This window comes from Belonocnema kinseyi, chromosome 1 (assembly GCF_010883055.1).
Source record: "Belonocnema kinseyi isolate 2016_QV_RU_SX_M_011 chromosome 1, B_treatae_v1, whole genome shotgun sequence".
NCBI lineage: Eukaryota > Metazoa > Arthropoda > Insecta > Hymenoptera > Cynipidae > Belonocnema > Belonocnema kinseyi.
In genome coordinates this window covers 171,778,006-171,788,056 of record NC_046657.1, presented here as the reverse complement: position 1 = coordinate 171,788,056, position 10,051 = coordinate 171,778,006, and positions in this window count along the sequence as shown.

The window sequence follows — 10,051 nt, the reverse complement described above, 5'->3', positions numbered from 1 at the left end:
GACATGAACCTCTGTTAATTAAATGCTTATAAGTAGCTGAAAGTTTATAAAAAATTCTTGTCAGAAATATGAGTGCTTCGGGTTGCATAATTTTAAATAAATCATTTAAAATTATAAAATATATTGCGTAAAAAAGGTGTAAATTTAAAGAGATACAAAATCAGCAAGAAGATCATAGTAGAAAACAAAAGGAAGTGGATTTTAGCATTTTGGAAATTCACAGGATCTTTAGCACGTGCAGTCAATAACCCGTATCAATGACGAACTGTAAAAGTGACACAAGCTTTGGCAAGCTGTCTTCAGACTCATCAGAAAAATGTCATCATTTTTCGATTGACCTTCTCAGTGCTGGCTCGTGAAGAGTGCTCACCCTGAAATAAAAATATAAAATCTAATCAATGTATTTGTGTCCACGACCTTCACCTTTCGGTACTCCTGAAGTGTGAATACCATTTTGTTATTAAAGGACCTATATCAACGTTGTTGTCCTCTGATAGGTTTTTGTTCAGGTTTGCACGTCCGCGACCTGAACTTGCTTTTCCTGGACAGGATACGCGACGTATATGATTCCGCATATCCACTGGTTCCGGAGAAGTTGGCACTGACAAATAACAACCAGGTCTCCAACATTCAGATTACTTGATCGTCAGTGCCATTTCGTGCGGTGGTTATGCGGTGACAGGTAATCTCGTAACCACTGCTTCCAGAACAGATCAGCCATGGTCTGTGCTTTGTGCGTACGATCTTCTCCTCACCAGGATTGGTGTCAAGCTCTCAGGATCATTAGAATCATCTGTAACAAAGTTCAGTGGGCGAATGTTAACCGAATGCTCGACCATGGTAAACAGAGTGTAAAGAAATATCCCATTCGGGCAAATTGCTTGTGCAGTGTGGCTTTAAACACTATATTTAATGATTCGAGAAACCACTTCCATCAGCTCCTGGTCAAATTCTCATAGCACCTCATCAAAGTGACGGTTTGTGCACACAAACTTTTCTCCGTTGTCGAAATATATTCTCGATGGTTTTCCTTGTTGAGCTATCAATCGCGTCAGAGCCATTATCATCGAGTCTGTCCTAAATGAGCTCGCTATCTTCAAGTGAACGGGACGTACGCTCAAACATTTTAAGAGAACTCCGTATCTTTTTTCGTTTTATGGTTTGATTGTCAGTTCCTTCTGTGCAATAAATCTACGTCAGTGTTCTTAATCATTTTGATGAAGGTTTCCGTTCTAATTATTGTAAGCGACGTCCTTTCAGATGATCCAATTAGTACATATGCGTATAAAAATCCTATCCTATCTCAATATCCCCTGCCCAATGAAAAAGGATTTTTATTAGTGTTTTTGCATTAACTCTGTTATATAGGGACGACGATTTGTTAAGTTTAGCGCAGAGAGCAGTACCTAGAGCAGAGATATATCTTTTGTGCAAACACATGTCATTATCCACAGCTTTTCTAGTTTCTTGACATTCAGAAAGCAATGTGCTATTTTATTTTGCAAACAAATGCGACACGCATATCTACCATTTCGAAAATAGTGATTTAAACAAACATCTCATTACTGTGAAATCTGGAACTGACGTAATGCGAATAGCAGACGTTACCATCGTTAGAACCTGCCATGTAGTGTGTTGCCGTTCACACAGGGCAAGGGAGAAGATAACTGCAGATTACCTTCTTGAGCTCCTTTCCCGCTCGACAGTACATAAACACACTGAAAAATAAGACTACCTAACAACAGTTCTGCATTTAACTGTATGTAATCTATTTTCTTGAAAATGAAAATTAATATCATGAAAGTCCAATTTTTCATTTAAAGGTTAGGGTGATTCTACACGGATCTCAAGCCGGATTCTGAAATACTCCATGCAATCTACACGGTTCGCGCCGGCTATGTTAGGGTCAGCGGAGCAAGACTTTGTGGGATGTGGTGCAACAAGCTTTGAACTTCCGGAGAGTAGAACGTTCAGTCTCTTTTTGAAATCGTGCAGTGGTACGGTTTTTAATCTAGCGAACAACGTGAGGCGATCATATTGTATCAAATATCATAATTTTTATCTGATATTTAGAAACTCACTGAAATTGGAGAGAATTTTCATCAGAGAATTGTAAAGATCTGCACCTCCTTGACTCTTAGCAGTAGGGTCGAAGACTAGATGACCACGTATTCTAGGGGTAAAACTTTTGTTCCTGCTCTCGGTACTCATATAGGCGGCCTTGAAGTATTATAATTCTAATCCTGCTCGAAGTATACGCTCGATGGCACAACGTTTTTCTTCCTGTCCACACTCCGCAAATCTAAAACTCCTAGGCACACGAGAACGCCGCCATGTTTGACAATGTTTACGTTTGGGCATAACCGCTCACTTTAGCTCATTATATGTGGTAAAATCATCTGTGCAAATAACGCACATTGTTCGCTTTTCATTAAAACATGATATATCCGAAGGGATTTTCTTCATTTTTATACTAGGATGAACCTCTGCCCAGGGGTTTATTTTGTAGAGGATCTTCTATTCTTTCGTGTACCAGACTTTTGTTAAAAAATAAATTTAAAAACAAAAAACCAATAGAAGTACATGGTTATTATTAATAATTATTATTATTGATCAATATTACATCATTATTTTAATAATTGTTAATGATTTTCTGTTAGTTTTCATTGCTTTTTTTATTTGATAGGTTTTCTAAATTTCATTCTCCATTCTTTTACTTTCTGGTAGCACGTCGACGCAACTCTTCTGAAGCAATAAAGATTTCCAGTGATCCTCATTCTTCCAGGCAATCGGATTCATAATCACAAAACTTAAAACTCCAAAATTCTAGTGTTGCTCCTACAATGTTCGGGTTATATAGGCGTCGTACATGTGCCCAATTATAAACCATGTGAATCCACTGGCTCGGAAAAGAAGATCATCCAAGGACCAAATGTCCTTTAGTTGATAAGTTACGCAATCGCCAATGATATTCACGGAGAATTTGTTCGATAATTCATCTGCACGAAAAGAAATTTAGGACAGCTGTTGCGTTTGGTGTAGTAGGGCAACACAAACACGTGTTTAACGCGAAAGCAGCGCCATTTTGCGTGAAGCGGCTGCCTTAAAATGTGTTGCAACGTTGCTCTGTTATTTTTGGGAACGCTGCTGTCGCGAGCGAGAGAACATAAACGTACTACAGCAGTCGATTCGACTTCTATATTCATATAAAAGTTCTATGAATCGGAGCACATCTCTCGAAAATAACGCAACCGTCTTACTGAATTATGGGACTGCTGTTGTCCCAAGAGTTTGGCGCGCCGTTCGTCCCTTCGTCGGATCGTAGGGTTCTCAAAATAAGAGTATAGATGTCTTGAACACAGGGCGCGCTGACGCTCGTGTGTTTAGCTCAGCAATGGTACGTATAAGTACCGCCGTCACTCTAAATTTCTTTCCAGGTAATTAAGCTAATTAGTTCATGAAATTTAAACACAGTGGAACGCTGTGCAAGTAGCGGCAGGAGATACCTTAATACTGGAAATATCTATCTGGGCCCGGCAACAGGCCTACCTAACGACGGAAAGAAGCAAGAGCATGGAGTCTACGGTTTTTAAGAAAAGAAACAGTGATTACAAAAGATTAGATGGTAAGAAGTGGCAGAAAAATTGTTTTAAAAATAATCATTTGTGTTAAACGATCAAATTGAATTTTAACCAAATTTATTATTTCTTAGATGGTACACATGCTCCCTGGCCTCTGTGTCCCTTAAAAAACGGAAAAACTGACTTTCAGTTTGTTTGTACAAGGGAAATCGCCATGTGAGACAATCTTACTATTTAATAAACGCACACAACAAAGAATTGTACCGCGAATTTGTCTGCAGCCAACAATTAAAATAAGTACACGCCACACAAAAAACGGAAAGTTAGGCAGATACGGACTCGACATCGGACTCCATGGACATAGTAGAGAGAATTGATTACCCTTTTCATACAGTAGATAACATGTCCCGCACTATGCGTATGAATTAATGAGATTGATGGTAACTAGAATTGATGGTATAGAATCAAACTATCGCGAACGACAAGAGGATGGAAGAAATAGCGTTTTTAGTCAAATCTTTGGGATTTAAGGTTTAAATGAAAACCAACAATTCTAAGAATAACGCAGAGATTAGAGACGATGAAAGTAAATATGAAAAGACAGGAAAAAGAACGACTCGAACCACAGCGCACACATCACATCCTTCACCCGGCCAAATGAACAATCCCGCCCCACCAAGTTCATAACATAGCATCATTGAATCAGGGCGAACAGTACAATTTCGAAGCGTTATCGATTTCATTCCTGCTAAAGAAGCTATTAGAACTTTAATAAAAATAAAAGGACACGATGAAATAGGAATAGAAGATTTCATAAAATCTGTAAGGAGGAAAAAGAAAAAATGTAGCCAACCAGATCTTTTATTGGATTTTATAATCGCCGGAAAAACAAAAGATAATCCCGAGAAAGCAATCAGGTATGAAAATGTGAATTCTTTAGAGAATTGCATGACCCATCTCAACCAAATTTATCCCAGTTAGGATCAGTACCAGCGTTAAGTTCTAAATTACAAAACATAAAACAAGGACGAATGGAATTAATTCAAAATTTTAATTTAAGATTTCGACAAGTCGTTATAGAACTAAAATACGCAGTACAAAGTGAACATACGAATCGGACAGAAAGAAAAGTTAATTTAAGCATTGAAGAAGGAGAATGTTTAAAGTGGTGTTTGTCAAATTTGAAAAGAGAAATCGGATTCCGAGTTAATGCCAAAAAATCCTCTAGTTTGTCAGAAGCACAGCATTCCGAAATAGAAATAGATATATAATTACGAGAAGCGCAACAAAATCACGCACCATTACTTAATAAACTCATACTCTAGTTTTCGTGACTACAGATTTCAACATCTATACCCAGGCCTCAGGCAAATACAACACTATACTTCTTCAAAACACGTCATCGAAATATTCCACAAATCGATCGATTACTTATGAAGTTTCATTAATGCGTTAAAATAGGACATTTCGCAGCCCAATGCTGCATCAAGCCTCATAATTTGCAGCACACCCAAAACCACAAGAGAAAATCTCAAACACAAATTAGGTCATAAAGGTAATAGGAGCAAGAGGGAAATTACTTAGAGAATCGAGATATGACGGAAGAGGAGATTCAAGAGCAGGCAGACTATGAAGAAGCGGGCGACTATTAGCAGTCTCTGGACAATTACGATTTCTACAAGGGAGAAGAGCAGATAGAAAAAAAGATCAATTATTAGTAGACACGGGATCTGCACTTAACCTGATAAAAGAATCCGCTCTACGATTAAATCATCCGACTCATCGATTTATAAAAAATTTTGTAATTGGAATTGACAAACATCAATAAAAGATAGGAATACACCTTTGTTAGCTGAAAAAGGACCACGTCTTTCATATAATCGATGATGACTCTCCACAACTAGATGAAGGTATGATTGGTTTACCATTCTTTGAAAAATTTAGTATATTTTCGTTAACTTCTAACCACTTAATTTTAGAAAACAAAAAAATCGCGTTATACAGTGATGGGGAATACGTCCCACAAAATTAAAGTTTAGTTTGTCAAATTAAAGCAAAAGAAAATAATAAAAATAATCAAGAAAACATATCTGATAGTACCCGAGTCTAAGTTTCGTCGTCAGTTTCAACTTCTTTAAACGTAAGCGTTATTCAATGATCAACTAAGTTAATGCTACTGATTCAAATCTTGTTGTCCCATTTCACCTTCTCTTTCAACGTAATGATTGTTTTCAGAAGAGTTACTCAATTGTAATAAATTTAATTTTCAATACACCCTTCAACCACCCGAGAAAAGGACTAAAGTGGAGTATAGATAAATTAGAAAGCTCAATATACTTTTTTTAAGCGCAGACTTCTTATTTTGACTTCAGGTATGTAGGCAGTCAATGAATTATCTCATTTTACAAATCATTCTTTGCACCCTTTTGAAGAAATTTGTTTTTCATCTGTCTGTTTCTGGCTTTTTTTATGCTATTGTTACATATTCATGTTTTTATTGTTCAAATTTTCAAATACAATACTTAACACTTTAGAAAAGTATTTATATTCTCATGATTGCAGTACTTTTATAAAAGTATTGACCTAACATACTAGCTTTAGGTGACAGTCATAGGCTCAGAATTCAATATATATATATATATATATATGAATGGGTGTGCCAAAACAGGGTGTCCTTTTCACCTTGTGACAGTAAAATATCTTAAGAAATATGCATACAAAAAAAAATGTCCACGACAAGAACTTTGTATTTTGGAGTGGGAGAAGCAAATCCGCAACAATTTACCCCATACTCTTGAGGCAGTAGGGGAGGGGATGACTTTAGAGCTTAAAATTGAAACCAACTTTTTTATTATAGATTGAGATTCTCCATTAAAAAAATAAGTAATATTTTATTAAAAAAAATGTTTTTGATTTACGCCAGATGGCGATGCATTTGCAAAAAATGACATTATTGACTGTTCAAGGCATGCGGTTTCAAACGAAAGAAAAAAAAAAGATTCTTATTTCTTATTTAACAAAACAAAAAGAAATAAGAAGACTTTAAATTAATTTTCTCAAAATTTTTAATTTATTTTTGAATAACACCAGGTACAGAATTTGGAATGCGGAAGCCGCACCTACATTCCACCCCAGGTGACCTAACCCTCGCTTGCGCGAATTGGAAAAAATGCTCCATGAAAGTATAAGTATTTTGTAATGAAGAATTTGGATGGGTGTTTCTTAAGATATTTTAATGTGACAAGATGAAATCAACACCCTGTTTGCACGTGGGTGTGTGCCTGTCTGTGTGTGTTGGTCTATTAAGTTCTAAGCATTTTATTGTCACCTAAAGCTGATATGTTAAGACAATACTTGTATAAAAGTACTGAAATCATAAGAATATTCGTACTTTTCTTAATTGTTAAGTATTGCATTTGAAAATTCTAAAAATAAGAGCATAAATATATTAAAAAGAATAAACAAAACAGTTAGTTGAAAGAGAAAATGAAACGGGATAACATGGTTTGAAGTTAAAATAAAGGTTAAATCAGTAAGATCAACGTTGTCAGTTTGTGGTGTTAAAAATGAAAGAAGTCGAAACTACGGTTTTTAATAGTTTCACCATGCATTGAATAACGCTTATGCTTTAAGAAGTTGAAACTGACGACGAAACTTCGATATACTTCATAAGGGCGATAAATTCTGTATTTCATTATCTAGTTTAGCAGGATGGAATATCCCCGTGCTGCCGCGCCGGAGACTCGTGTTCGATTCCCACCAGCATTATATTTTAATCGCATTTTTCTGTTTCAACTTGTAATATAATGTTGCGGAATGTATATAATAATATATAAACTGTAATCATGTGTACTGTACAATATAATTTAAATAAATACAATAGTTCGAAACAGTTCAAAATCCCATAATAAGTCTGCATTTACGTCGTATGCTTGTGAAAAGGATACGTGTGTTCTAACCTTCAACGCGACGCGGCGCAAGTTAGGGTTTTTTTTCGTCTGTTAATCTTACTGCACCAATTTTTAAGAAAGTTGCTTACTAAATTAATGCACCGGTCTCCCTCGACGTCACTATAGTCCTTTCCAAATATATCAATCTTCTGCAGATATTAATGCAAAAAATGTAGAATTTTTTTTTACCGAAATTAGTAAGTGGCAATAATACATTATTTGCTGCTTTACTAGTTACTACTCGAAGTTGTTAACATTACAAAAGTTCATATATGTCACTCCATTGAAAACTAAAAAAAAGTAAAATCTAGTCTGATTTTTAGCCAATATTGCAGCAAAAGGTTTCTCCGTGTATTCCTTGATGATTTCGAAAAATGCTGAAATGAAGATGAGACCACAATATCGTTTCACCTTTATTTCAGCTGCAAAACTTGTAAAAACGGCAATAACTACAACTTCTGAAGTCGAAATAAAGGCGAAAATACATTAACTGAAATTGAGGCTTTAACTTCATTTCATCTTCATTCATATTCATTGATGAAAGTGAAAGAAGTGGAAAGTGACGACGAAACTTTGACTCAGGTATATGCACAACGTTAACTGAGCATAAGATTACTTTAAATTGAGACAAAATAATAAACCTTAGATCATACAAATTACTTGAGAAACATAGATAATTTACATCAGAAAAACACCGAAATTATTAGACAAAAGAATAACACTACTCTCACAAACACCGTTCAATTCACAATTATGGGTAGTTCCTAAAACGGGAAACAAACTTAGAATGGTAGTAGATTATCGACAAATCAATAAAGACACCGACCAGGACGCATACCCTCTTTCAGTGATTATCGATATTCTCGACCATTTAGGACAAGCTAAATGCTTCTCTGCATTCGACATGTGTACAGTATTTCGCTACGTCACGATGTAAGAAAAATCGAAAAAATATAGAGCCTTTTCGACTTCACAAGGACATTTTGAATATAACAGAATTCTCTTCGATCTAAAAATGGCTCCAGTAACATTTCAAAGATTAATGGATAATGCTTTTCGTGATCTGATTGGCAGAGTACGTTTGGTGCACATAAACGATATACCAATTACAGGGAAAACCCTAGAAAAGTACAAACAAAATTTGATTAAAGTATTTAAAAGGATAAACGAATTAGGACTGAAATTAGAACCTACCAAGTGCGAATACCTAAGGATCGAGCTAGAATACCTAGGTCATTTAGTGACCAAAGACAAAATAAAAGCTAATCCAACAAACACAAACTGTGAAAACATTAAAACTATCACTACAGTAAAAGAAATTCAATCATTCTTAGGATTAGCGGAATACTATAGGAAGTTTATAAACAAAACTTGTCTGCAATAGCAAAACCTCTGACCAACCTAATACGAAAAGAAGTAATATTCGATTGAACACCTAGGTGTCAGGAAAGCTTTAACAAATTAAAAGAACTTTTTTGCAGTATATCGGTTTTGCGATTTCAAAATTTTGAAGAAAAATTTACTCTAACAAAAGACGGACTAACCTTGGTTTAGGAGCTGTATTGTTACAGAAAGGACACCCCTGCCTTTTCATATTTCGAACACATAACAAAGCAGAAGAAAATTACAGCACTGGTGAAAAAGAGATTTTAGCAATTGTTTGGGCAGTGAAAAGGTTGAAACAGTATCTATTAGGAAATCCCTTCAAAATTCGAACGAATCATAAAGCTGAAGTTTGACTTCAGAACGTAAAAGACTCTAGTTCAAGAGTACTTAGATGGACATTACGCCTTGAAGAATACAAGTACGAGGTACTATATGTAAAAGGAAAAGGAAAAAAGCTGCCGATTGTTTGTCAAGATTACTGCCATTCCAAAATCAAGAAGTAGTTAATGATTTAGACACCACAGTGCCTTTAGATACTAGTGACTCCCATATTGATAGTGATTTTTCGATTTTTCGATATGAAACTCTCCTTGGGAATGACACAATGCAACTCAAATTATAAAATTAAATCTTTCAAAATTAAACTAACATAAATAAAATTTATATTATTGTCATATTTTTTAAGGGAAACGATAATCTTTTGTTTTTCGCAATCTTCGGTTCAGGAGAAAATTCATCTTTTCTTTGGTTTTCGCAATCAACGATGGTAGAGCTCCATGCAGAGAATACGGCGAGTAGTTGGGGAAGTGGTGGAAGAAGGAAACGAGCTGAGTCCTCGTGCGTTCAATTACTCTTTTTCAATAATGTATATCTTATGAAATAATGAAGAGACGAAATTTCTGAATGAATCCCTAAAAAGATCAGTAAAAGAACTTATAGAATCCAACATAATCCAAAAATCAATTTTTTGCTTAGTATGTACCTTTTTTCAGATCGTGTCACATATATTATACGAGGGTAGTTCAATAAGTTCTTAGAATGAAGTATAAAAACAATTTTTTTTGGGTCAATTTTTTTTTATTTTTCAACATAATCTCCTTGGAGCTCTATACACTTGGTCAATCGCTTTTCAAG